The sequence below is a fragment of the Thrips palmi genome, unplaced genomic scaffold (assembly GCF_012932325.1).
Source record: "Thrips palmi isolate BJ-2018 unplaced genomic scaffold, TpBJ-2018v1 HiC_scaffold_7, whole genome shotgun sequence".
In the NCBI taxonomy this organism is placed as follows: Eukaryota; Metazoa; Arthropoda; class Insecta; order Thysanoptera; family Thripidae; genus Thrips; species Thrips palmi.
In genome coordinates, this window is record NW_023144634.1 from 4,063,166 (window position 1) to 4,089,525 (window position 26,360).

General features: G+C 55.9%; 1 protein-coding gene and 1 long non-coding RNA gene across 2 annotated transcripts in view; one reads left to right on the plus strand and one right to left on the minus strand.

The window, feature by feature from the left end:
• Positions 1 to 26,360, minus strand: part of LOC117652257 (serum response factor homolog) — a 78,079-nt gene that overhangs the window by 5,854 nt on the left and 45,865 nt on the right. The gene's annotated exons all lie outside the window — the stretch shown is intronic.
• The window catches only part of LOC117652259, a 30,628-nt gene continuing 29,120 nt past the window's right edge, over positions 24,853 to 26,360 (plus strand). The window contains exon 1 of the long non-coding RNA XR_004588146.1: positions 24,853 to 24,912. This is a non-coding gene — a long non-coding RNA (uncharacterized LOC117652259). The remainder of the gene's footprint in view (positions 24,913 to 26,360) is intronic.

Consider the following 26,360-nt stretch of genomic DNA (forward strand, 5'->3'; position numbering starts at 1 on the left):
ATCAGGTCGGCCGAGCCGATGCAACGATCACAATCGCCACGGCGCGCCACCGCCTGTCGTGTCCGTCAAAAAACGCCGCGCTTGACGGCCAAGGAGCGCCGCCGCGCCGCGCCGGTCTAGTTCGGCCGATCGTTATGAATCCGTAATCGGCAACAAGGACGCGACGCCGAGGAGCGAGGATTCTCTTTGGAATCATTTCAAAATGTGTAACAACGTCGCAGGCCTGCCTGATTTCTTCGAGAAAATGACCACCGTGGTGGGTCGCACCGCGCTTGCAGAGGTGGGGCCGGAGAGGGAGGGGTAGGAGGGAGAGAGAGGCAGAGAGAGAGAGAGAGAGAGAGAGAGAGAGAGAGAGAGAGAGAGAGAGAGAGAGAGAGGAGAAAAAAGTTCCATGCCGCACGGGCTGCGTGGCGGGGCGTTTCCATACGTGTTTCTGCGCGGTTCGCAGAAACGCAGCCGCGGCGACGGCGTCTCCCAGTACTGTGCATTAAAAACGACTCGGGGACGCCGAGGCTCGCCCAGGCTCAATCTGTGAGGGAGACCGCGTGACTCGAATTAACTGGAGCTTATTTCTCCCTCCCCGTCGTGCCCCTCCCCCTAGAAACGACGACAAAATCTCGTCGTTCTCGGTACGAGAAGTAAACCGCTTTTGCATAATCAAATGGGACGTAATTGAAGTGAGCATCAATTTGAGACGGTGGCGCAACCAAGGTGCCTTTCCTTGATCAGAGGGAAGTCCCGCCCGCCTGACGATTCCGGAGCGCTCCCCCCCCCCCTCTCTCTCTCTCGCTCGCTCGCACCCCGACGGGGCACCTCGTGAGTGCGAGAGAGACAGAGCGAGTCTGCCGGCCGAGCCGTGCCGAGGTGTGGGCCGCGGCGCCGTGTGAACCTCCTGCCCATCTCGGCCCATATCGGGACAGTGCCCGATGGCTAATAGCGGCTAAACCGGAGCCGGGGACCTCTGGGGCCGCCGGGGCCGCTGGGGCCGCGCAGGGGGCGGGGGGAAGGAGGGGAAGGGGGGAGAACACAGGCGTCAACGCGGTGGCCAAAACAACCTGGCGGACAACTCAATAACAACAAGAATCCAGGTGCGGATCCAGGGCGACGACGACGACTGAAAGATAGGCACCATTCGCATTGCCCTACCCATGAAAATAGTTGAGCTTTGATGAAGATGCCCTCCACTTTAGAAGCGATGAAAATGTGATCCTTGGCTTTGATATCAATTTGATCATCATTTAATGGCAAAAACAACAATTTTTCAGAGACTGCGCGGCGCGAGGTCCTCGACAAACGCGACCGTGCGGATATCAGAGTGACTGCGAACCGCGCTGTCGTCGCTCTGTCTCTCTCGCACTCACGCGGCGTGCGGGGCGGTGCGAGAGAGACAGAGCGCCCACCCCCTCGGCGGGGTGCGGGCCGCCGGGCCAATCAGGGTCCACTTTGAACGGCGGCGCGCGGAGGCGGCGCGTCGCCTTGCACGCCTTGGAGAGCGTGATGAACAACGTTTTCATCGCTTCCTTCCTAAATTGCTTTGATTAGCTGAGCGCGGCTCGGGGCTGGACGCGCGAGTGGCGAGGGAGGGGGGAGGGGAGGGGGAAGGGGTCCGAACCACATTACCCGTTCACATCATCATCCGGCGTCCTCTTCGCACGACCAACGCGTCCAACACCGTCCGACCGCCGCGGAGCGACAGAGACGACGCCGTGCAGACTCATTCCGAGAGTCGTCGCTCTCGCACTCATGGGGCGTCTCGGAGTCAGTGGACGGCGTGGACGGTGGGAAGCGCGGCGGCGCGGTGCTGCAGTCTCATCCCTCGCCCTGTCTCTCTCGCACCCTTGCGGGCCTTGCCGGCCTTGCGGGACGAGCCACGAGTGCGAGAGAGACAGAGCGTCCGGTGCAGCGAATTAGGGACGACCCTCACGTCATCGCGATGCATCGGCCGGCTAATTCGCATTCGCCGGCCGGCCGGCCGAAGCAGTCAGTCCAATATCCGGAGTGAGATCCGGAGGGGCCGATCGGCGGGCTGCGCGCCTCTTGGCTGGAGGAGCCTCGGTTGCTTTCCAAGATTCAAAGATTTCAAAAGTTTAAAAAAATGCATTTACAGAGCGAAAGAAAATAGAGAAAAAGAAAAAACATAGAACTTTTTGAACTTAAACTAGGGGTTAAGTATGCATTTTGAAGATTTTACTCGCCACACAGTTAGGTTTTCCAAAAATAAATTTAAAAAATCTAAATTTTTATTCAACCTCAGTCAGTGCTTGAAAGTGGCGAGTGGTGTTGGCGCCCTCGTGGGGCCCACAGGAGTGCCAAACTTCGTCATCCTCAGAGCGCTCTCCGGGGCCGCGGGGACCAATTCGGGCGTTCAAAATGGAGTGTCAGTGGCGAGGAAACTCCGCCAATACCAGACAATTCGCAGTGAACGAAGAGCACGGTTCGGCGAGGCGCGACTCCCACGCCCGCTGGCCGCTCCACTCGGGACACCGCGGATGTCAAAACTGGATGCGCCAAACACGAAGGCGGTGGCGAACCACAGAAAGCGCCGAAGTCGCGCAGTACGTCGAGCACTGCTTTCGTCGCTGTCTCTCTCGCACCCTCACGGGACGCTCTGCGAGTGCGAAAGAGACAGAGCGACGAGAGCAGTGCTCTGAATCTGTCTACAGTGGAGCGCCGACGCCGTCGAGAACCGCAGCGCAAAACCCCTTGACGGCACGTGGCTTTCACCCCAAGGGCTGGAGCGCGGACCGGGAAACACTTTCACCAAAAACAGCGGACAGCAGACTCTCAAATTCGAAAGAAAAATGGCGCGAGAGAGACAGAGCGACGGAAACGGACTCCCGGAGTCGGTCTAGCACCTGACCCGCTAACCTCGCGGGGGGCTCACACGGCAGGGCGGCGCGCCGCGCGGGGCGACACCACACCATCAGCAGAGTTACACAAAAGCGCCGCCCGGCCGGTCGCTCGCAGCGCCTCGCAGCGCGGCACCAAAGTGACCACAAAACCGCCACCTTATATTCCCATCACGAGATGACTTCCCAAAAAGGGCGGACGGACGCGGGCAGCGCCGGGCGGGGGGGCGGGGCGGGGGGGCGGGGCGGGGCGCTGGGGGCCCCGACGGGGCGCACAGACAGCGCGGAGCCCATCTACACTGGTCATCATCACCTCCCCCCTCCCCCTTTTCCTGTCAGTGCGCGGGAAAAGCTCACGCCGTGAATGCAGAACGTTTAGCTGACCAGAGCCGACGCGCGCAGACACTGTCGTCTGCCGAAGGCGATTTGCGGACGGCACACTGCGAAAAACGAAAAGTGTGTCCGGGTTCCCCAGGCCCGGCCCACCGGGGAAAAATGACCTCTTTTTCCAGGTGGGCATGGGAAACCCGGACACTGGTTTCGTTGTGGCTAACTACCCCTGGACCCGCACCTGCTTAAGTCTGAGGACTCCGAAGCGAAGCGCCCCTGCGGCGTCGCCGCGGTCCTGTACTTGTCGAACCGGCGCGCGAAACTAGACCGCGCTTCCGGTGTAGCGGACAGATCCCGACAAGTTGTTCGGTCGCGCCGTCTCTGTCGCACTCACGGGACGTATGCCCACAACTACGGAACGTTCCGTACTTTTTTTTCCGTGCCCATTTACATGGGTTCATATAGTACGGAACGTTGCGTAATTTTCTCCGTACCTCCGTACTATATTTTTCTGTACCATTTTCGTACAAAAGTACGGAATTTTTTACAGTGCGTGCCGTGCGGGTGCGAGAGAGACAGAGAGCTGCTGCACCGCTTCCGGTCCATCCGCGGGCACACTGCGGCACGCTGCGGCACGCTGCGGCGGGGCGTCCGGTGGGGCCTGGGAATCGACTTCGAGACATCGACGCCGCCGAGAGTCTCGCCGAGACACACACTCGGGCAAGGCAGGCAGGGGCAGGGCGTCGCCATCATCCGCCGCGCGCGGTTATGAGAACTTCCCCGGTCCTCTCGGGGCGGCTCTGTCCGGAACTTCACCCCCCCCCCTCCTCTCTCTCTCTCCTCTCTCTCTCTCTCTCTCTCTCTCTCTCTCTCTCTCTCTCTCTCTCTCTCTCTCTCTCTCTCTCTCTCAGGCAGACCGGGCTGACCACAGCGCACGCAGCGACCACACCGCAGGCTGCTAATTCATTCCATTCATTCGTCCATTCATTCGCCTCCAAACTCATTCACCGACCGACACCCATTCATTAAGGGCCTCTCTGTGCAGCGCCGCGCGCCGCTTCCTGCCGCCGCCGCCAGGGCGCGCTGCCGGCGCGAAGCCCAAACCGGGAGCCCTGAATCATAGCTCGAGTGTGTGTGTTAGTGTGTAGTGCAGGAGCGTCTGTGTGTGCTGGTGTGTGTGTAGTGTAGAATGTGTGAGTGGGCGAGCGTTCGCGTTCCCGTGCGCTGACTGGCGACTAGAAATACGCCCCGAACGGTCCAAGTCGGTCCAAGTTTATTTTCGGCCAAAAAGGGAGCAATCCGTTTTTTAGCCGTGCCGGTCGGTGCGAGCGTCGAGTCGGCTTGCCGGTGGTCGCGTGGACCACCGCCAGGAGTACGAGGCGCACAGTGGGCCAGAAGACCGGTGGAGGCGACCAAAACTCTAGACGCGTTTTGAGCCCCAGAGTCGCTAAACAGGATGCGAACCGAGCGTGTGACCCCACCGATGGATTCCTCGTTCGGAGAGCAATCCATTGGTGGGGTCACACGTTCGGTTCGAGTCCCGTTTAGCGACCCTGGAGCTCAAAACGCGTCTCGTGTTTTGGCCGCCTCCACCGGTTTTCTGGCCCACTGCGCGGCGGACGCGACGCGTGCCCCCGTGACAGCGCGGACGGAGGAGTCCGTCCCACCAGGACGAGGATCTAGTCCACCACGAGGAAGCGACGCAAAGCACAGCGAAACGACCGCCAAAAGTTTCGCGCTGCCGGCGGCAGCAGCACGTTTGAAGCGCCGAACGCCGCGCCACGCCTGGCGGCTCAAAAAGCCAACTCTCCGTCTCTGTCGCACTCACGGCGCGTCCCGTAGGGGTGTGAGAGAGACAGAGCGACGATGCAGCGACGCGGCGCCGCGGCAGCCCGGCGGATGTCACGTGGTGCGGCAACGGGACGGCGGTACACTGCTTCCCGTTGGCGGCGCCGCGTTCGCAGAGGGCAGGGCTTCCGCTTCCCCTCGCAGCGCGCTCTGTCTCTCTCGCGCTCATGGGGCGTCCCGTGTGGGTGCGAGAGAGACAGAGCGACGAAGGCGACTCTAAGTCTGCAGTGTCGCAGGCACATCGGCCGGGCAACGGTCCCCGTCGGCCAAAATGACTAAATGCAGCCCCACGCCTTGGACGCGTCCGCCCACCACGACTTGGTGACCCACGAGCCGTACGGCCAGGGACTGTGACTGGACAGTCGCCGTCGGTTCTTCCTCTTCCTGGTCACCCAGGTCTTGATCCAGGTGGAGCGAAGCGCACACACACATAGAAGCCACACACATACATACACACTTGCTTGCACTGACGCACACAGACAAACACTTGCACACACAACCACACACGCGCGCGCGCTTGCACTGACGGACACAGACACACACACACAGGACGCATTTTCGGCCCGAAATAGCATTCTGTTGTGGGAGGAGGGCGACCTGTGCCGCGCCTTTGGTCCGCTCATCCCAAGGAGGCCACGGCGGCGAGGGCGGCAAGGCGGTGGCAAGGCGACGGCAGGTGGCGGGGGTAGAGGCGCCGGGGGTATTTTCGGAACGTAAAAGGCCCACAGCTGCCTCGCAGCGTAAGGCTCGGCACCAGACTCCCGAGTCGTCGCTCTGTCTCTCTCGCACCCATACGGCGTCCGCTATGGGAGCGAGGGAGACGGAGCGACGAGTGGCGGAGTCGGTCCGCAGCGCAGTCGCGCGACGCGACCCACAGCAGCGATGGGCTAGCTGGTTTGCTCATTCCGCGCAGTGGCGTTCCGCGTCCCTCTGTCGCACCTACACTGAAAAACCAAGCGTGGGTCTTGGCGTGGGTGCCATTTTGAGCGCATCAGTTGGTGCGCTTGGTGTTTGGTGCGTTTGGTGTGGTCATTGCATGGAAACACCACACCAAACGTGGTCTAGACCACACGAAACGTGGCCAAACGTACCACACCAAGTGATGCGGTCAAAATGGCACCCATTTGACCACACCAGTGGTGCGGTCTAGACCACGTTTGGTTTTTCAGTGTAGACGCCTAGAGCCGCGCGCAGGGTCCGCGGGACACCCGCGGCCTGCTGCGCTCTGGCGGCGGCGGTCGGAACCATCCAGACGCACTACACGGCGGGGCCCCCGCCGCCCCTCGCGCTGTCACAGCGGCCGCTCCGCAGGTGCGGCGTAGAGATGGGTGGCCAGCCCGTCCGTGGACCGATTCCGAACATCGTCGCTCCGTCTCTCTCGTAGCTCCACCAACGGCCCGCGAGCCTGAGAGAGAGAGAGAGAGAGAGAGAGAGAGAGAGAGAGAGAGAGAGAGAGAGAGAGAGAGAGAGAGAGAGAGAGAGAGAGAGAGAAGAGAGCGACGACATCGCTATGCGGGACCGCTCTGCTCACGGCAAAAACAGTGTCTAGGTTTCACAGGCCCACCCTGGAAAAGTAACATCTTTTTTTCTGGGTATGGGTTCTTTTTTTCGTATTTGGAGAAATATATTTTCGTACCTGGCCAACTATTCCGTATTTGGATTCGGACTGGTCAATTCCGAACCCTCGGTCCCCCGTAGATTCTTCACGCTGTGAACTTGGCACGAGTGGCGCAATGCACCGCACTGCACGTGCAATGCCGTAGCCACACATCGCCCCGAAATGCCCTATGCGTATGCATGCACTTCAAGTGCGATGCAAAAGCATTGCACCGATTGGTGCGTGATGACAACAGGCTCCGACCACTGCACCAATCGACGCTGCGACCACAGCGTTTGGAATCCCAGCGAAACCGTTTTCGGCTTTTGCATTTCCGGCCGGGAACAGAAACGGGAGGGAATATAAACAACGAGTGTGCTGTCACTCCCTCTCATTTGCACAATAAGCAATATATCAGCGGCAGAATGTTGCGATAAAACAGTCGCGCTAATTTCCGACCGGCGAGCCTATACGGCTCCATTACCCAGCCAGTGCGTGCTCGCGGCCCTCCGCTAATGATGCCCTGCGCTCTCCTTCGCGGAAATTCCCTTCCCGCCATTTTTACAAAATAAAATTGCGCGCGCGCGCACTTTCATATTATTTCGCAATAATGACATCGTGCATAAACATAACGCGCGGGTCCTTTGCCGCGGCGGTGCGTTGCAGTCCGCGGGGCGGTCTCGCTCCGTCTCTCTCGCACCTGTGCGGAGCGCCCCGCCCGTGCGAGAGAGACAGAGAGACGCGCAGGCCGTGCGCCGCTTATACGGCGTTCGTTCTAGCCTAAATGGCACTCTTTGTTGCCGTCGTGTTCCATTGTCCACGCGCCGCTCATTGCATTTTGCAAACTCAATGAAGTCCTCATGTGACGCCGCGGGAAAAGGCTTTATTTTCGAAGGGGCAGCTACACTGGCGGAAGCAAGGCGTGGCTGCAGAGGTTCATTCAAGCTTACGATCACGCTTTCAGCGCAGAAAACCACGCGGATAGGCGGAAAAATTGTGCGAAAAGCTCGCCTCTGCAAGACTGACTGCAAAGCCTTCAAACAAATATTGCACACTGAGAAAACCTCTTACAAACTACTCCTGGCCTTGCAAAGAAAAGCAACTTTGCATGCTAAAAATACTTCGTAAGGCTTTAAGCGTGCACAGACACTTAATGTGGACTTTTCACTTTTTTGCAGTTTTGAATCAATCTATCCCAGGTAATTCGTTTCAAACTCTCCTGCATTCTTTACTAGTCCCTCTATTTACTGAAACGGCCGAAGATGCTTCTTGTTAAACGCAACCAACAACCAGAGGCCTTACACGCGCCTGAGCACCTTGCAACACACAGCCTCCCGGCCAACGTAAAAATGCATCAGCCACAGCAACACACGTTGCGGGGAGGCAAAGTAAGAAAAATGAGAATTAAATTCCTTAGAATGCCAAGATGGTGACAAGACTCCAGCCTGGGTTTCATCGAACGTTTGTAAAAAAATTATGGCACTCGAATGACAAGTTTTGAAATTTCTCGACACTTGATTGGGCTTGTGAATTAGGCGCCCGAATTTGTACAAAAATCACATTTGCGCAAAATTTTGTGAGACCACGTAAGATTTTGTAGTTAGAATTTGGCGAGGAGCGAAATTCAAAGAGGTTCAAGCATCGATAATAGATCGATACATCGATATATCGATCCCTCATCCGCGCGCACAGACGGTGGGTGAAAGTTTCGGCGCCATGGATGATTGTTTCTGGACGGCGTGACGAATGGACTGCCAAATTAGCAGTGTACGCCGCGCCTCGCCGCTTTCCGCCGAGGAGAATACACTGCGATTGTAATTAAACACACTCGCCGTGTTCGGCAACATCTTGTTAATTAGCGCTGCATTTTTCCACCCCGGCCGGCCCGCCCCCGCGACACGCATAGGCGCAGTGTAGACAGTGTAGGCGCCACGGAGGGCCGTGGGAAAAGACGCGAATCGAGCATAGCTACGCGGTAACTGCTTTTAAACAAATTTGTGCACGCGGCGTACCACAGATTTATCCACACGTAAATTTTTATCGTACCAATTTGAGAGTTAAATCGCACCAATTCCAGCGAAGTTTCTCTCAAATTTGTAAGGAAAGACGCATAAGCAAAGTAACGTGAGACCACTTACAAAAATTATACAAAAAAATTCAGTGTAAAAGTCCTTTTTTTTACGAAAATTTGAAATTGTTTGGACCACAAATAACCCTCTGCTCTTTGGGTGAAACATGACATCAAAGTTAAATGTTTGCTAGCATACTAATTTTTTCCACAAACGCAATTATTCCGTCTGTAAAACGGTTTCTTTCTATTTTCGATTTTCTGAAGGAAAATCTTGGAAAGGGGAGAACATTAAGAGACATGGCGCCTGGCGGGTAGGCAGTCCCGTTACACCCGGCTGCTTTGGGGTGTTGCCTATCCTCCGTTCCGCAGGCGCTACCATTCCTACCCCACAAACACTGACAAAGTCCTCTCGGAGCTAGCGGTTTCAAAAGCCAACGAGCGTGTTAGAATTCATGCTCCCTTACAAACAGTGCAACGACAAACCGTTTGTTGGAGCCCGTAAGCCCCAGCTATAGAATCGGGACGCACGCACACAAACACGCGCAGAGAGAGAGAGAGAGAGAGAGAGAGAGAGAGAGAGAGAGAGAGAGAGAGAGAGAGAGAGAGAGAGACGAACACAAGTCGTAGGGAAGATTCCCCGACAAACCATCGGCCAGCTAGAAGCAGCAAATAGCCCGGCCATACAGGTGCCGGCCTGACGGCCCCAGCCGCCCTAGCGCCTCGGACACACAGGTGCAGAGGCTCTCTCTCTCTCTCTCTCTCTCTCTCTCTCTCTCTCTCTCTCCCTCTCGCTCTCTCGCACACATACATACACGGCAGCAACACAACCGAGTAATTAGACTCGGAGTATTTACAGCGAAGGGCCCCGTCGGCAGCACACTCGCCAAAGGGCCACCTCCTGAATGCGAGTCCGCACGGCACACGGTCCAGCCGAGCCGTTTCGTCGCTCCGTCTCTCTCGCACTCACGGGGCTCCCCATGTGGGTGCGAGAGCGACAGAGCGCGGCGGTCCGGGTGGCGCGCCGTGATAGCGCCGCGATAGCGGCCTATTCATGTGTTCATCGCGGACCGCGCGGTCATTTGTATCCGCACACACGGACCGGATCGCAGCGCGTCGCAGGCCGTCTCTCTCGCACTCGCGGGGCGCCCCGCTGGGGTGCGAGAGAGACGGAGCGACGAACGCGCGGTGCGGACGCAGCCCCCGCAGCGCACGTGTGAAAGCGCAAGTTTTTCTGCGCGCCGCCACGCCACCGCTAACTCCGCGCGACATGTGAATGCAAGATGTGCGGTTTGCAGTGGCCACGCAGTGGCAGTCCAGTTGGCCGGGGAGGGCCGCCCGAGGCGTCCAAAGCTACCGACACTACACTCTAAGGGCGGTGATATTCCCACCCTTCCACACTGGCAAAACTTGATCATCGTGCGGTATTACCCTCCGTTTCCAAGCGTTATCCGTTTGCGCTTACAACAAGCGTCACGGGCTCATACACCACTACGTAAATGCTTAAAAAAGTTTCTTGTCTAGGCTTCATACAAGGGGTAACCAACTATAGATTTTCATGTACACTGATTATATTTAGAGTATGATTACATGTGATTTCTTTTGATTATTTTAGTATTTATCACTGATTATAGGAGGTTATTATGTTGATTATTGGGAAATATTGGGGATTATTTGAGCGCGACCTCAGAAAGCTGTTAAAGTGTCGAAATTCAGAGTGACTTTGGGCAGCCACTGCGTCAAATTTAGTTGCGGTCATGGGCCTTCCTCGACGCTACTATTCTGAAGACCTACTCTTCATGCCCCGCCCGGGAAGGCTTTGACCGCTGATAGTTTGGGAGCAGTGGTCTCGCAAAAATGGTCAAATGTGAAGAATTTCAGAAAATCACCGTTTTTGCTGACTTTGAGGGGCCCTGCGTCCAATTTAGTTGCGGTCAAGGCCTCCTCGACGCCTTACTATTCTGAAGGGCCTACTCTTTCATGCCCCCCTCGGGAAAGCTTTGACCGCTGATAGTTTGGGAGCAGTGGTCTCCAAAAATGGTCAAAAGGATGATTAGAATCCCGTTTGCGATTTGAGCGGCACTGCGTCCAAATTAGTTGCGGTCAAAGGCCTCCCTGACGCTACTATTCTGAAGGGCCACTCTTTCATGCCCGCCTCGGGAAGGCTTTGACCGCTGAATTGGGAGCATGGTCTCGCAAAAATGGTTAAAGTGATTGAATCCCCGAAAGTATGATTGTCATTTCATTGGATGATGTTGATTATTTCACTGATTACCAACTAGACGTGCAATGAATATCTTGTGTTGGGTACCCCTTGGCTTCATATTTCAAGCGTGACGTCTTCAAACGTAACTTGATGCTTACAGTTACACTTTAGGTACCAGCACGGCAGTGCACAAGTTTGACCCGCTTTGCAAAATCTTTTTTGTGCACGGCCAATAGATTTAGAGTGTACCGGACCGACGCACTTTACGCTAGAGATTTTGAAAAATTGATCATTTTCCGTGACGGGCCATCTGTTTGGGAAACCGAACGACCGCCGTCTTTTCAACAGAACGGGCCGAAACCTCTCAAACGGGAAAGCTGCTGTTTTTGTCCGCAGCGAGACGACGGCAAGGAGCAAGCACCCTGTGCGGCGTTGCCCCACCGATTCTGAAAACCTCTTTCGTCGCTCCGTCTCTCTCGCACTCACGGGGCCTCTCGTGTGAGTGCGACAGAGACGGAGCGATGAGACGCCGTGCGCAGAATCGGGCGGCTGCCTCGCACACGCGCCGCCCGAACACGCCGCGAGACCATGCATTTGCAACAAGATGCGAATCTGTTGTCCACCTCGGACGGCGGAGGGGGGGAGGGGGCACCCTTTGGGTGCGCTGTCCAGCGCTGTCCCACACGCACGCCGCCGCGCGCACACTGTGCCACAGGCGGCGCTTTGATACATTTGCGCGTATCGCCGTCGGATCACCCGCATTCAGCAGCACGCTGGTGCCGCTCTGTCTCTCTCGCACCCGTGCGGGACGCCCCGCCAGTGCGAGAGAGACAGAGCGGTGCGGACGGGCGGACACGCGAACACGGGCAGACGGCCGGGCGGCCCGGGCCGCCAGATAGAAACGCACACGGTCCCCGGAGAAGGCCTCATTAAGGTCCTCGCGGAGGTCTGCATCTCGCCGAGGGGGACGCCCTGCAAGATCAAACGCAGCACACGCTTGTTAGCGTCCACACCCTAAATGTCTCACGGTGAAAGGCTGCACCAACGCATTATTGAGGAGGGTTTTTCCAAAATACGAAAGAGATTTCGACAAATTTTCGTGAGGTTCGATGAATTTTCAGGGGTAATGTAATTACGACCTAACAGAGCTGCAAGATAATGTAACAAAGTCAGCTGCACCACAGTAAAATAGGTCATTTTCAAAATATGACGGAGAATCGTCTTCACCATTAGACTTACAGAGAGTACATGCTAATGCACTACAAGTGACGAGTGCATGTAGACTCAATAAAGAGCGTGCACTGTGTTGAGCTTCGAGAGCATCTTTCTTGGCTCTCGTGATTTCAGTTCTACAATTTCAGTTATCAAAATTCCAGGTTTCCAAATTTTAGTTTTCAAAGCTTCAGTTTTCAAAATTCTAGTTTCTAAAACTTTATTTCTAAAATTTTACTTTCTAGAATTCCGGTTTCTTAAATTTTAGTGTCTAAAATTCGAACTCTCCAGTTCCTAAACTTCCACTGTCTAAAAGTTCAGTTTCTAAAATATCAATTTCAAAAATTCGCGATTCGCGTCAGTGTTTTTTTTCCTTTTTCGGCACATTGCACTCCTGCAGGCGGCAGGCGGGTTGCCGGCGGCCACGCGCCCGGCCGGCGCGACGCGCGACGTGTGTGCTGCCTGCTGCCGCCGCCGATTACATACTGATGGCCCGGAAGGCAACGCCTGGGCAGCGCCGCGGCCGAGCCATTCAGAAGAGTCTGCCGCTCTGCCTCTCTCGCACCGAAGTGGGGAGCCCCGTGAGTGCGAGAGAGACAGAGCGACGAACGGCTCGGCAGGAAGGCGCCACGGCAGCGGGCGAGGCGCGGCAAGGCGCGGCAAGGCGCACGAGCGGGCACGAGCCCTGGACGTGCGTGGGCCCCTAATCCAGCCTAGCAGTCAGGCGGCACGTGCTTTCGTCGCTCCGTCTCTCTCGCACTCATGGGGCGGTCCGCAGAGGTGCGAGAGAGACAGAGCGACACTGTACTCGGAGTCAGCCGGCCGCCGCCTCCATCCGGCGCCACGCGGTCACCCGGACGGAGGCCCGCGATGCTCGGTGTCGGGACTCTTTTTGACAGTCATTCGGAAATCGGCACCATTTCAGGCGAGCCGCTCCACTCGAAAAACAAGGACGGAAAAGTAAGTCGTCTAGTCCACAAGTCTAGTCCAAAAACTTGGCTGGACGCCCCAAGTAGCTCACTACGAAAACGTTGCCTCGTTATTTCCTATATTTGTTTACATAACAGGTTCCTCCAATGTTCCAACTTTCAGTAAATTTTCAATTAATTTTTTTAAAATGATGTTTACGTGGATTTTTTTTGGCGGCCTCGTATGACGTATGATTTCATCGTATTACGCATGAATTTTATTGCAGTACGTATGTTATTTCAACGTATGTTACGATGACCCTTTAAGAATCTGAGCGTGCCTCCGAGGCCGCGACCCAGCTGGGACCTGCGGCCTGTGCCAGAGGCTGGAGGCAGGGCCGGTGCCTCGTCGGTCGGCCTACAACAGCCATTTTGAGAGCTCTGCCTCCAGCGACGTCGCATCTCGGATCAAAAGAGTCCGCCAAAAGAGTGGCGTCGAAACTCTGCGAAGCCCTCAGGCCGCTGCGCCAGGCGGCTGCAGGACAACGGCGTCCTTCTACGGAGAGCCTCTCGTGCGATATCGACGCGACATCGGCGAGCCTCCTAGGTGGCCACCGCGGTGCGCAGCGGGGCGCGGCGGGGCGGCAGGCAAACCAAAATAATTGGGAAACTATGGCAGTCATACAAATGAGGGACGCAATCAGCGGAATGCGCCACGACACTGCGAGGCACAGCGTGGCACGGCGTGCGTGCGCCTCCATGTCATTTTATTTCTCCATTAGAGCGCGGCCTCCTTCAAGTAGAAAAAGAAGAAGTAAACAACGAGGAGGACAGAGGGGGGAGGGAGAGAGAGAGAGAGAGAGAGAGAGAGAGAGAGAGAGAGAGAGAGAGAGAGAGAGAGAGAGAGAGAGAGAGAGAGAGAGAGAGGGAGAGAGAGAGACTGGAGAAGAGACACAGGCGGACCGAAACTTCTCATTTTTTCCTCGCTCAGTTGGCAGTGCCTCGGCAGTGCCGTGCCAGTGCCGTGCCGATCCGAACAGCATTCCGCGCCTCAAAGCAAAGCTAAGCGCTGCCGGGCTATTAGCAGCGTGCTCCATAATGCATGAAGGGCGATGAAGGCCGGCCGGCGTACTGGCCGCACTGGCCGCACTGGCCACTGGGTGTGTTCCCTTCCCGCCCAAACGGCAGCATAGCGAGCGTAGCGGCCTTCCCGCCCGGATGCAGTTGGAACGCACCCCGCAGTCTGACCACCGCCCGAATGTCATTGCAGGCGTCGGGCCAGGGCCAGACTGGGACACCTTCGAAAATCAGAGGAAAATCAGAGACTCCATAAATCCGTGGGCCGTCGGCTCTCGCCGAGCTAGCGAGCCGCGGCCGCCATTACACGGCTAAATGTTAAACAAGGGAGTTTCTTCGCCTTCAACGACGACTGCGCGCGCCTCGGACAACCCGTCCGTCAGGGCGACCGTGTCGGAGCGATTGCAAGCATCAGCGCACCCAGCACACCCTGGCAACCGGCACTGCACGCCCTTGCAACCAGCACGGCATGCGCCCTAGCAACCGGCACTGCACGCCCTTGCAACCAGCACGGCATGCGCCCTAGCAACCTGCACTGCACGCCCAAGCAACAAGCACTGCACGCCCATGCAACAAGCACTGCACGCCCTCGCAATCAGAACTGCGTGACCTTGCAACCAGCACTGCGCACCCGAGCAATCAGCACTGGCAACCAGAATTGCACACATCACCAGTATCACTTCGAAAATTTTGGTTGCCACTTGTTGACTAAAAATCTGATTTTCGTTACAGGACGATGCCCCCCCGAACATGGCACCCTTGCAATCGGATCCCTGCACTGCAAGGAGCGTTGCACGCTCCAAGTTGCGCAACGTTTGGCCGCGTGATTTGATCGCGAGGCGGTCCACTGGGAAGGCCCTCGCAGGCTGACATGAGCAACCCTCCGCGGACGCTGCCCAGAGGCAGCAGGCTCACTCCGAACAGTGGGCGCCCTCCTTGTCTCTCTCGCACTCACGGGGCGTGCCGTAGGGGTGCGAGAGAGGAAGAGCGACGAAAGCGCTTAGTCGGGAACCAGCCTGCCGGGCAGAGGCTAACCAGAGGCCAGATGCTGCTGTCCTGTCCACCACACTATCACGCGGACAAAAGGACCGATGTATCTATCCATCCATCCATCCAGGCTGTGTCCGCGCAAACAAAACGACAGGCGCTTCGCCTTCGCAGGCGGGCCGCACTGTGAGTCATCGCGAGGCATTCAGGGGAAAGAATCCGCTAGGCCAGTGGTTCTCAACCTTAGGGTCGAAATTTTTTTAAGGGGTCGCGGCGATGCTGGGGTCGTGTTTTAGGCCGATTTTAAGCAGCCACTGCGTCTGATCCGAGGCGGGCATTTTGCTCCCTCAACGGGCAATCGGTCTTTGGACCTTCCTTCAGCATGCCTTTGTTACGGAGTGCAATTATCAGTCTTAGTTTGGGAGCAGTATTGTCTCAAAGTTGGCCGAAACGCTCGGAAATGTCTATGAAAAATCGTGTTTTGGGCCGATTTTAAGCAGCCACTGCGTCTGATCCGAGGCGGGCATTTTGCTCCCTCAACAGGCAATCGGTCTTTGGACCTTCCTTTAGCATGCCTTTGTTACGGAGTGCAATTATCAGTCTTAGTTTGGGAGCAGTATTGTCTCAAAGTTGGCAGAAACGCTCAGAAATGTCTATGAAAAATCGTGTTTTGGGCCGATTTTAAGCAGCCACTGCGTCTGATCCGAGGCGGGCATTTTGCTCCCTCAACGGGCAATGGGTCTTTGGACCTTCTTTTAGCATGCCTTTGTTACGGAGTGCAATTATCAGTCTTAGTTTGGGAGCAGTATTGTCTCAAAGTTGGCCGAAACGCTCAGAAATGTCTATGAAAAATCGTGTTTTGGGCCGATTTTAAGCAGCCACTGCGTCTGATCCGAGGCGGGCATTTTGCTCCCTCAACGGGCAATTGGTCTTTGGACCTTCCTTTAGCATGCCTTTGTTACGGAGTGCGATTGTCAGTCTTAGTTTGGGAGCAGTATTGTCTCAAAGTCGATCAAAACGGTCGCAATTGTCTTTGAAAAATCGTTGTGATTATTTTGGTCAACTTTGAGACAATACTTCTCCCAAACTAAGACTGATAATCGCACTCCGTAACAAAGGCATGCTAAAGGAAGGTCCAAAGACCAATTGCCCGTTGAGGGAGCAAAATGCCCGCCTCGGATCAGACGCAGTGGCTGCTTAAAATCGGCCCAAAACACGATTTTTCATAGACATTTCTGAGCGTTTCGGCCAACTTTGAGACAATACTGCTCCCAAACTAAGACTGATAATTGCACTCCGTAACAAAGGCATGCTAAAGGAAGGTCCAAAGACCAACTGCCCGTTGAGGGAGCAAAATGCCCGCCTCGGATCAGACGCTGTGGCTGCTTAAAATCGGCCCAAAACACGATTTTTCATAGACATTTCTGAGCGTTTCGGCCAACTTTGAGACAATACTGCTCTCAAACTAAGACTGATAATTGCACTCCGTAACAAAGGCATGCTAAAGGAAGGTCCAAAGACCAACTGCCCGTTGAGGGAGCAAAATGCCCGCCTCAGGTCAGACGCAGTGGCTGCTTAAAATCGGCCCAAAACACGATTTTTCATAGACATTTCTGAGCGTTTCGGCCAACTTTGAGACAATACTGCTCCCAAACTAAGACTGATAATTGCACTCCGTAACAAAGGCATGCTAAAGGAAGGTCCGAAGTCCAACTGCCCGTTGAGGGAGCAAAATGCCCGCCTCGGATCAGACGCTGTGGCTGCTTAAAATCAGCCCAAAACACGATTTTTCATAGACATTTCTGAGCGTTTTGACCAACTTTGAGACAATACTGCTCCCAAACTAAGACTGATAATTGCACTCCGTAACAAAGGCATGCTAAAGGAAGGTCCAGAGACCAGTTGCCCGTTGAGGGAGCAAAATGCCCGCCTCGGATCAGACGCCGTGGCATGTTAAAGGAGGGGTCCCGTGGGGTCGCGAAATTTTTCCTGGGGGTCGCGGAAATTTTTGGCTTCAAATTTGGGGTCGCGAGCCGAGAAAGGTTGAGAACCGCTGCGCTAGGCAGATAACGAGGCGGCCGATCGCGTGCAGGCAGGGTTGCCTACACTGCAGGCTGGACAGCGTCTTTGTCGCTCCCGTATAGGGGTGAGAAAGAGTGGGGGAGAGAAAGAGAGAGAGAGAGAGAGAGAGGGAGAGAGAGAGAGAGAGAGAGAGAGAGAGAGAGAGAGAGAGAGAGAGAGAGAGAGAGAGAGAGCTACCCTGCCTTCGTTAGGGGCTGAGCGGGATTGCCTACCCTGCCTTCGTAAGGCGCTGCCTTCGCCTCTCGATCGCATCCTAGCTCTCATTAAGGCTTCCCTCACGCGGGCAATTCATCAATTCCATCCCCGAGCTGGCTGGGCCCCGCGCGACAGCACAACAAACTGCCGCGAAGGGGCAGAAGGCAGAACCTCGTTGCATTTTAAAAGCTCGGCCTGTCCGACGTCTGTCTGTCTGTCTGTCTGTCTGTCTGTCTGTCTGTCTGTCTGTCTGCCTGTCTGTCCGTCCGCGTTCCAGCATCTCGCGTTGCGCGTCACCGGCCGGCGCTGCCAGTGCCACAGCGAGAAGATATTCAGTCGCGGGGAGCTGTGTGGGGGTGCCTCGCTGCGCTCGCTCCGTATGGAGTGACGTTCGCTCTGCCCTATTAGTTGCAGTGAATCCTCTTAATCTGACTGGCCGGCGGACGGACAGACGGACGGGCGGACAGACAGACAGACCGGCGGCAGGTAGACGGACAGATGTCAGGGCGACGACGCTGCGCATGCGCGCCGCGCAGCGCCGGCCTGAAACGTTTGAATAACGCGCGCGCCGCGAAAAACAAATGACAGTAGCGTGGCGAGGCCGCGTCCGAGCGGCGACGTCCCTCCGTCTCTCTCGCACCCGCATGAACCGCCCCGCGAGTGCGAGAGAGACAGAGCGTTCGCCATGGGCGGCATAACGAGCAGGCCGTCCGTCTCCAACGCGTCTGCACGTCAGCGGGTACACTCGACCAAGCGCGCCCGGTTTCACCTAACCTGCGTCCTTGCTTTTGTTTCTTCGCCTTTCTTTCCACTTTGCGCACCCTTGTTGTTTTTCGACTACGCGCCCTTGTTTATGGTCTTCCGAGGGGGCAACTACAGGCGATGTTTCGGGACACAAGATTTCTTCGGACAAGAGATTTCATCGGATTTCGTATATTTGTAAGCCTGAAATCTGCCTGTTTTTGGCCTTTTTGAGGGGGAAGATTTCGGATTTTCCAGAGATTTCTGGGGCTCCAGGGACACAGGATTTCTCGAGTGGTTGCCCCCTCGTGGTCTTCTTTTTTGACTTCGCACCCTCCCTTTTTATTCTACACCAGGCACTTTTGTTGGTCTTTTAGGACTTTGCGAGCCGTTGTTGTTTTTTCGACTTAACGTGCCGCTGTTTTTATTTTTCGACTTAGATGGTCCTTTTTTTCCGGACCGCACGCTCTTGTCGTTTTCTTACGACTTGGCGCGCCCCTGCTGTTTTTCATCGACTTCGCGCGTGCGCCCGGAGCCGAATAAAACTATTTATCCACCGCGGATGGATGTTGTTGTTGTTGTTAATGTTGTTGTCGTTGCCGTCGTCTTACAGCGATGACAATGGCCCGGAGATTATCAAACTTGATACATCATTTATTTCGGACGCGCGGCGCCGCGGCGACACACGCCATTTGAATGAGCGATGGACGCGTGAGTCACGGCGAAGAGACGGGCAGCTCTCCGTCTCTCTCGCACTTCATGCCCCGCACAGGTGAGAGAGAGAGAGAGAGAGAGAGAGAGAGAGAGAGAGAGAGAGAGAGAGAGAGAGAGAGAGAGAGAGAGAGAGAGACGCTAGAGCGACGAAACACTTCTCTCATGTTCGGTTCGGAATCAGCCCGCCAAGTGTCACGGGGCAGACGCTACAGTGTAGCAGCGTCGCATCTCGCTTCGAGCAAATGACCGCCGCAGTGCAGTGCCCCGCTAAGAGCTGCAGGCGTATTTGCCCATGTGGCTCGCCAAGTGTGTGTGTGTGTGTGTTAGAGAGATAGGGTCAGTGCACTATGCGCTTCGCGGCGTGCGATGCACACTACTATATTTACGTAGATTCAAGAGATCCACACTTTGTTGGTGCCATACGACGCTGGCTGCTGGAGCAACTGGGACTGTGCGGGGAAAGGGGGGGGGGAGCAGGGGGTGCAAAAGGAAGGGGGGGGGGGAAGGACAAGGCCTTCGGTTTATGACCCACACGGCCGCACGCGGCGCCATTGTTTGGCTATCTTCTTCTTAGCCAATTAAAAGGCCAACGCTAAGTGCAAGTCTTTCGCCGCTGCCGCCCTTTTCCCTTCGGTTCGTTCGCTCGGATGAAATTTGTTAGCCTGACACGCCGCCGCCGTGGACTTGCGTCTTTTTGCACCCCTTGAATTTCCATTATTATCGAAAAAAAAATATTGGCTTAAAAAGTGAGGAAAAAACGCGCGTGTCGCGTTGGCCGGTGGCGAGTACAGGGAAGGCAAAAAAAAAAAAAATTGTCATGTGCAGAGCGAGAGGCCCCCGCCGGCCGGACCCTGGGCTGTGCGGCAGTGCCGCTGGAAACCCGTGCCATAACTCACCCATCGAAAAGAAAGCCGAGACCCAAGTTCCAATACGTACCTGCAACAACGGAAAAAAGGCAAAAGTTATAGAGCGAGTCGCAACGCTACAGTGTGGCGTGCCGTGGCATGGCGTGGCTTGCAGTGCCGTGGCGTGCAGTGCCTCAGCAAAACGGCCATAAAGCATCGACAACAAACAAACAATACGGCCTGCAGATTAGCCGCTACGCCAGCAATTAAGTCGACCGCTACATGACACATGACCGGGCAGAGTCCGCGCGGAGACAGTGCGCCAGAGGGAGTGAGCAGCACACGGAGAGGGAGAGAGAGAGAGGGCGCAGTAACGGACTGGACAGGGTCAAGTTAAAAGTCTGCGAGGTGAAAAGAAACAAAATGGTTCCGTGTAAATCCTTCTAACAAACAACTCACTGTGTTGTCTTTTCGATAGCATAGTGCCTATTTAAGATCCTAAAAGTATTGAAGAAACCTGCGACGCCTCAGAATTCTCAGAACATCAGAATTCGCTGAAAACGAATTTAATCATAGTTCGACAACACAAATAAAAAGTTTACAAAGGCTGCTACACTTTTAAAAAATTCCGTACTTTTGTACGGAAAATGTACAGACGTACATCATCAACAACAACAACAACAACAACAACAACAACAAAAACAGCTTTTTTTGGAAAGTTTTGACCCGCATCGCTGAGTGTGCGCGTCTCTGAGCGCATTGAATGCAGGACCTGTTGTTGCATCGGACCGCCGCCGCGCTGTGGCATGGCGTGGCGCGGCATGGCGTGGCGTGGCATGGCGTGGCGTGGCGTGCCACAAGGCGGAGGTAACGAAGCACCCACGGGGCCTGCGGCAGCCTGCGGCAGCCTGCGGTGCCACAGCTGACGGCCGGCTGACGGCCAAAGCGACGCCGAGCGACGCGGCGACGCGCGCTGACGCGACGCGCCTCGGCGGACGGACGCGCTGCGGACGGAGACGGCCTGCCGGCCGGTCGGACGGCTGACGCGTTCCAGATGCATCCGCGGGGACCCAGTGCAGTGGACGGGCACGCCACGCCACGCCATGCCGACGCAGGGAGGGCGATTGGCACATATTCTGCACACAAACGGCATCTCCGCCGTCCCCTGCCCCCGCCCCGCCCCGCTCGCTGCACTGCAGGCTGCCTCTCTCTCTCTGTCTCTCTCTCGCAACCACGGGACGCCGCTCGAGTGCGAGAGAGACAGAGAGCGCCGTTCGGAACCGCTCCGCTGCGCGGTGCTGCGCGGTCGGGTGACTAACGCTGTCCCGGCCCGCGTGTGCCCAATGACCTGACTCTCACTTGACCAAATAATTGACCAATGGAGTTTGCTAACGAGACAGGCGCACCGTGTTAGTGTCCAGCAGACTCACTAACGTCGGCCGCTCCACTCGCAAAAATCTGGCGCGCACGGTGAGATGTTTTTTTCTGGAAGCCCGGCTGCTTAGTAGTAGAATAGGAGGCCTTGGGGTTTTAACTTGTGCGTCTCGGGTCAAAAATAACGACGATTTTGCTCATTTTGGGTTTAAGTTTGTCTTATTCGACTCGTTCCCGAACCCAATGGAATAAGCAGGGCTTCGATTCGATTGATAGAAATGTAGGTTTCCATTCATAGAAAAATTTTGAGATTCGATTGGAAGAAATTTTTTAAGATTTGAATCGAAGAAATATTTTAAAATTCGATTCAAGAAAACTTTTCAGATTCTATTCAAAGCATTTTTTTCCACATTCCATTCCACGAAATTTGTTTCAGATTTGATTCAAAGTAATTTGATTCAGATTCGACTCTAGGAAATTGGTTTCAGATTCGATTCCAAGAATTTTTAAAAAATTTCGACACAAGGAATTTTTTGTAGGATTTGATTCAAGGATTTTTTTTTTAGATAATTTGATTCGAGATTGGCAGACCACTACTGTGGGTGTCTATACTCTCCACGCCGCTACAGTGTAGCGTACGAGTGTAAACGCATCGGCCGACACGTCGCACACGCCGCGGCCTCCCCGAGGATGGCGCCACGGTCGGACACGCGTGGACACGCCAAAGGCGAAGCGGCCTGCACGCGTGCCACGTGCGTGGGTGGCCCCAAGGGGGCCCGGCCCGCGGCCAGTTCGCTCCGTCTCTCTCGCACCCCGACGGGCCGCCCCACGAGTGCGAGAGAGACGGAGCGACGGCCAGGTAGGGGCTGCGCGGCTCGTGCGGAATGCATGGCAACGCGCTCGCCCGTTTTATGGCCACGGCGCCCGGAGTATTTGCGTATGTCCGCCTGTAGGAACACGTACACACACGCGCACGTACACACACACACACGCACACACACACACACACACACAAAAGCGGATCCGCATACTTCGCCGTGAGGCTAATCCATCCGAGGGTTCGAAAATAATTTAATCATACGTGAAATGACTGAGTGAGGCATTGGGAGGGTGAGTCCGCACCATATCGGAGCCAGACGAGACGCGTTTGAAAACAAAAACAACACGCTTAAAAGATTGGTTTGTTGGGGTTTGTCAGGAAATGTGACGTTCTCAGGGTGGATATGGCACACTCTAAAATCTCGACAAACAGCATCAAAAATTGTGAGCAATTTTACGAAGCACTTTGGCCGTCAGCACAAAATACTTCGTGGGCATTTCTTCTTATGACAAGTACAGAGTTCGCTTCTTGAATATGACAAGTCTTCGAAATGGTTTCAACAACTCCCCCCCCCCTTCCCCTAGAAAAGTTTCTTGAACCAAAATAATTGACTGGAATTTAGCGAATTTATTTCAAACAGTGAAGTTCATTCGCTTGATGCAGGTACGTACGTTATCTTGGTTCATGAAACATCACCGAAAATTTAAGTGCGTTCTGACTGAGTGTAAAAATTGAGCACTCAAATGTCACACTTCAGTTTTTTTTTTTGAGGGGGGGGCGAAATAGTTGTGTTTACGAATTAGCTAGCCTGGATTCACCCAGTTCGGGGAAGGGACGCGGTGTGGCGGGCATTCCCGAGCGCGTTCCGAGAGGCACCGCCTTGCCGCCTTGTCGCCGAGGTGTCGCGGCTCGCGCATGCCGATCGGGCTGGTTTGTCAAGGCGGTGCCTCAAGGCGGTGCCTCCACTGGACAGGGTAATTGGCCTGCGCGTCTCATTCCACCGCCTTCTCCGAGAGTCACCCTGTCTCTCTCGCACCTCTACGGGAAGCTCCGCGAGGACGAGAGAGAGAGAGAGAGAGAGAGGTACGAAAACGACAGTCAGTCCACAGCCACGCCCCGCGCAGTCATTTGAATCGGTGCGTTCCTCGCGCGCCTCGCCGCCAGCGTGGTGACAAACCAGCCAGGAGCGACAATGTAAGTTTTTGCTTTGCGACATTGGAAGATTAAATCAATAAACCGCTATTATCGATTACATTTTTAAAAACTGTCTTGCTGGAAAGCGCCTGCGAATCCCAGGGTAGGCACCACTGCAACACAGTGCCGCGTGGCGGGATTGCCTGCCAACAGGGGCCCGCAGTGAACAGTGGGCCAGAAGACAAGGCCAAAATTCTAGACGCGTTTTGAGCTCCAGAGTCGCTAAACAGGACTCGAACCGAACGTGTGACCCCACCAACAGATACCTCGTTCAGAGAGCAATCCATTTGCAGGTCCACACGTTCGGTTCGAGGTTCGGTTCGAGTCCCTTTTAGTGACTCTGGAGCTCAAAACGCGTCCGGGATTTTGACCGCCTCCAGCGATCCCAGTGCACACAACAAACCTAGCTGTTCCAAGTCCAGCAGAGAATCCGTCACGCCGGTCACCAACACCGCAAAGCTCTTCCACAGAGTCCACGCGAGCCGTCAAAAAGAAGCCGTCAGCAAATATGTACCATTTCATCTCGGCAGAAACATTTCAATAGAAAAAGTGGTCGGCCTCGAGCGCCGCAGCGGCGTGCACTGGTCGTCTCTTTCTCCACGGCGACACAGAGACGAAACACGCGCTTCCAAATAATGCGCATGTTGCGTATTTACACACGTCACGGCTGTGGCGTCTGGACGAGAGTCTAGTCAGCAACAAGATCAATCCTTGTATGGATTCGCGCCCGGCTGCGCTGGGCTGCGCTAGGCTGTGCTAGGCCGAGCTGGGCGACGCAGCAGAGGAGTGGGGACGCCTGGGGACACAAGAAACGCACGGGAAAAACGCTGCGCAAGAATTTCGGTTTGAAATTCGAGTTGCATTGCGATGCGGGTGTCGTCGGAGAAAGGACTCCACGGCGAGTCACGTCGACAATGTTCGCACACACTGGAAACCTTACAAAGTATTTCAGGCTTGACAAAGAAAATCAGCTTGTTACAACAAAGTGTCTTGAGCGTACATAAGCTTACATGCAAAATACTTCGTAATTTACGAACTATTCCTTCGTATATCAGTAAATTAACTAGGTTGCACTGTGTGTGCTCAAAATACTATTCGCAATGTTTTAAGCATGCATTCTCCGAATGTTGAAATTATGAAAGCGCAATTTAAGTTCCTCATACTGCAGCAAGTGTTCTACGTCAGGTATGAAAATGAGAAAATCACCGATTCACCCATACAAAAAAGGAGATTGTTTGCCTCGACAAAGCTTTACCGCTTTGCTTCTAAAATTTATAAAATTTGTGAACAACTAACGTCGTCTTATGACCGTGGAGCCACAGTTAGAATGTTAAATACAAAGCCCTAAAAACAGGGTAATTTTTGGCATTTTTTTAGACATCACATTCAGATTCACTGTCCGATTCTCCATGCCGGCGCGCCTCTGTCGAGATCGCCGCGGCTCCACGGCCCGTCGGGCTGCGTCCGGAAAACCCGTTCCGCGCCGCGCGTCTCGACAGTGGAGGGGACGCGCCGGCCAATGGGAAGGCTCGGCCGCGAGCGCGGCGGGGGCGCGCCGACCAATGGCGTGCGGCCGCGGAGCGAGAGAGACGGACAGCCCCTTCTGGAGCCCCTCCGCGGCCCGCTGGAGGAGGGGGGTGGGGGGCGGCGGGGTCCGAGTCGCGCCCGCGCGTCAGTGCCCGCCGACCGGCCCCCGGAGCAACATCGCGCCGTCGCGGCAGCGCTGGGCCGCGGCCGGCGAGGCACGACGTCGAGACGACCGCGACCACCGCGGGACGCCGCCAGCGCCTCCACCGCCTCCACCGCCGCCGCCACGTGACCCAACCACCGCCGCCGCCGCCGACAGCACCCACCACCAGCACACAGTGAGTACCCCTTCGACACCCCTTGCCTTTGTTTTGCCGCGGTGATCCTGGACCCTACGAGGCACTGTAGGTGACCCTCTAGTGTGCGATCCCCGCATTGCCGCGCGACGGTCCCAGTCAAACGTCTGAACAGGTGCGTTCGGAGTTTGTAGTTTGAGATTTGGTTGAGTTGTAGGTTGACAACCAAAATCAATGAATCCTCTTATAAATCTGACTTGCAGGCTGATTTACCTGCAGGCAAACGGGGGTCTGTCTCTCTCGCACTCATTCGGGGGAGTCAGATAGAGGGGGAAAGAGGGGGAGAGGGGGAGAGGGAGAGAGAGAGAGAGAGAGAGAGAGAGAGAGAGAGAGAGAGAGAGAGAGAGAGAGAGAGAGAGAGAGAGAGAATGAATCAGAGACCAAGTGCCACATGGACATTGCGCGGGCATGCGAGAGTGTGCCACCGAAGGGCTCCGCGGGGTGGTGGGGCGGCGGGGCGAGGGAGGGGTAGAGGGGCGCGGAGGTCCGGGTGCATGCAGCGCGTGCGAGAGAGTGAGAGAGACTGAGAGAGCGCGGCGCGGCGGCGCGGCGGTCCCGCGGCGACACAAAGACGCCCCGTTTCCCGGCGAGGGGGACGTCCCCCCGGGCCGAGCCGCACCTCTGGGAAAACTTCACGGCGAGCCCGACCGGAAAAGCTTGGGGGCGGCGGGGTGGCTCCGCGGGGGGCGGCGCTAGGGGCGGCGGCAGTCGCAGGTGGCGGCGCGGCGCCGCGGGGCGGGGGGCGGAGGGGCGGTGTGGGCAGCAACCTGCTGGCCCCTGCTCCCGCTCGCCTCGCCGCGCCTCGCCTCGGCTCACGGCATACATGAGGGGACCGCAGGGGACCGCCCGCGTGCCCCTTGGCAATAAAGTACCCACGGCCGGCCGGCCCGCCAGGCGGCAGCACACTGGCAAACGGGGTCGTTGCTTTTTTAGTTTTTTCCTTCGGCCCTCCAGCTTCACGCGGATGCGCTGCGCAGTTCGGGTAGGCGGCCATTACGCCTTTGCAGTGTGTCCGGCAGCCAGCGCTCTCTCTCTCTCTCTCTCTCTCTCTCTCTCTCTCTCTCTCTCTCTCTCTCTCTCTCTCTCTCTCTCTCTCTCTCTCTCTCTCTCTCTCCAGAACGACACGCCGTTTGAGCAGCGATAACGGACAAACTGACCGCGTCCCGATCGTCATCGATTTGGCGCGGATCAAACTCATTAGCGAAGATGGCGCCTTTTTATACGTCTTGTCGCCACACTGTAATGACCCTGCGAGATAAAAAAAAAGGTCACCGCCCCTTGTTTTACGGTCCTCGTTCGCAGCGCGGCGCCGTCGAACTGAAACCGATACGATTCCGCGATGACTTTCAAGCGGTCCGCCGCGAGGCTTTGGCTTGAATCGTGCGGCGTGTATTTTGGCGGGATTCTCAACCGAGCGGCCCACACTGGGA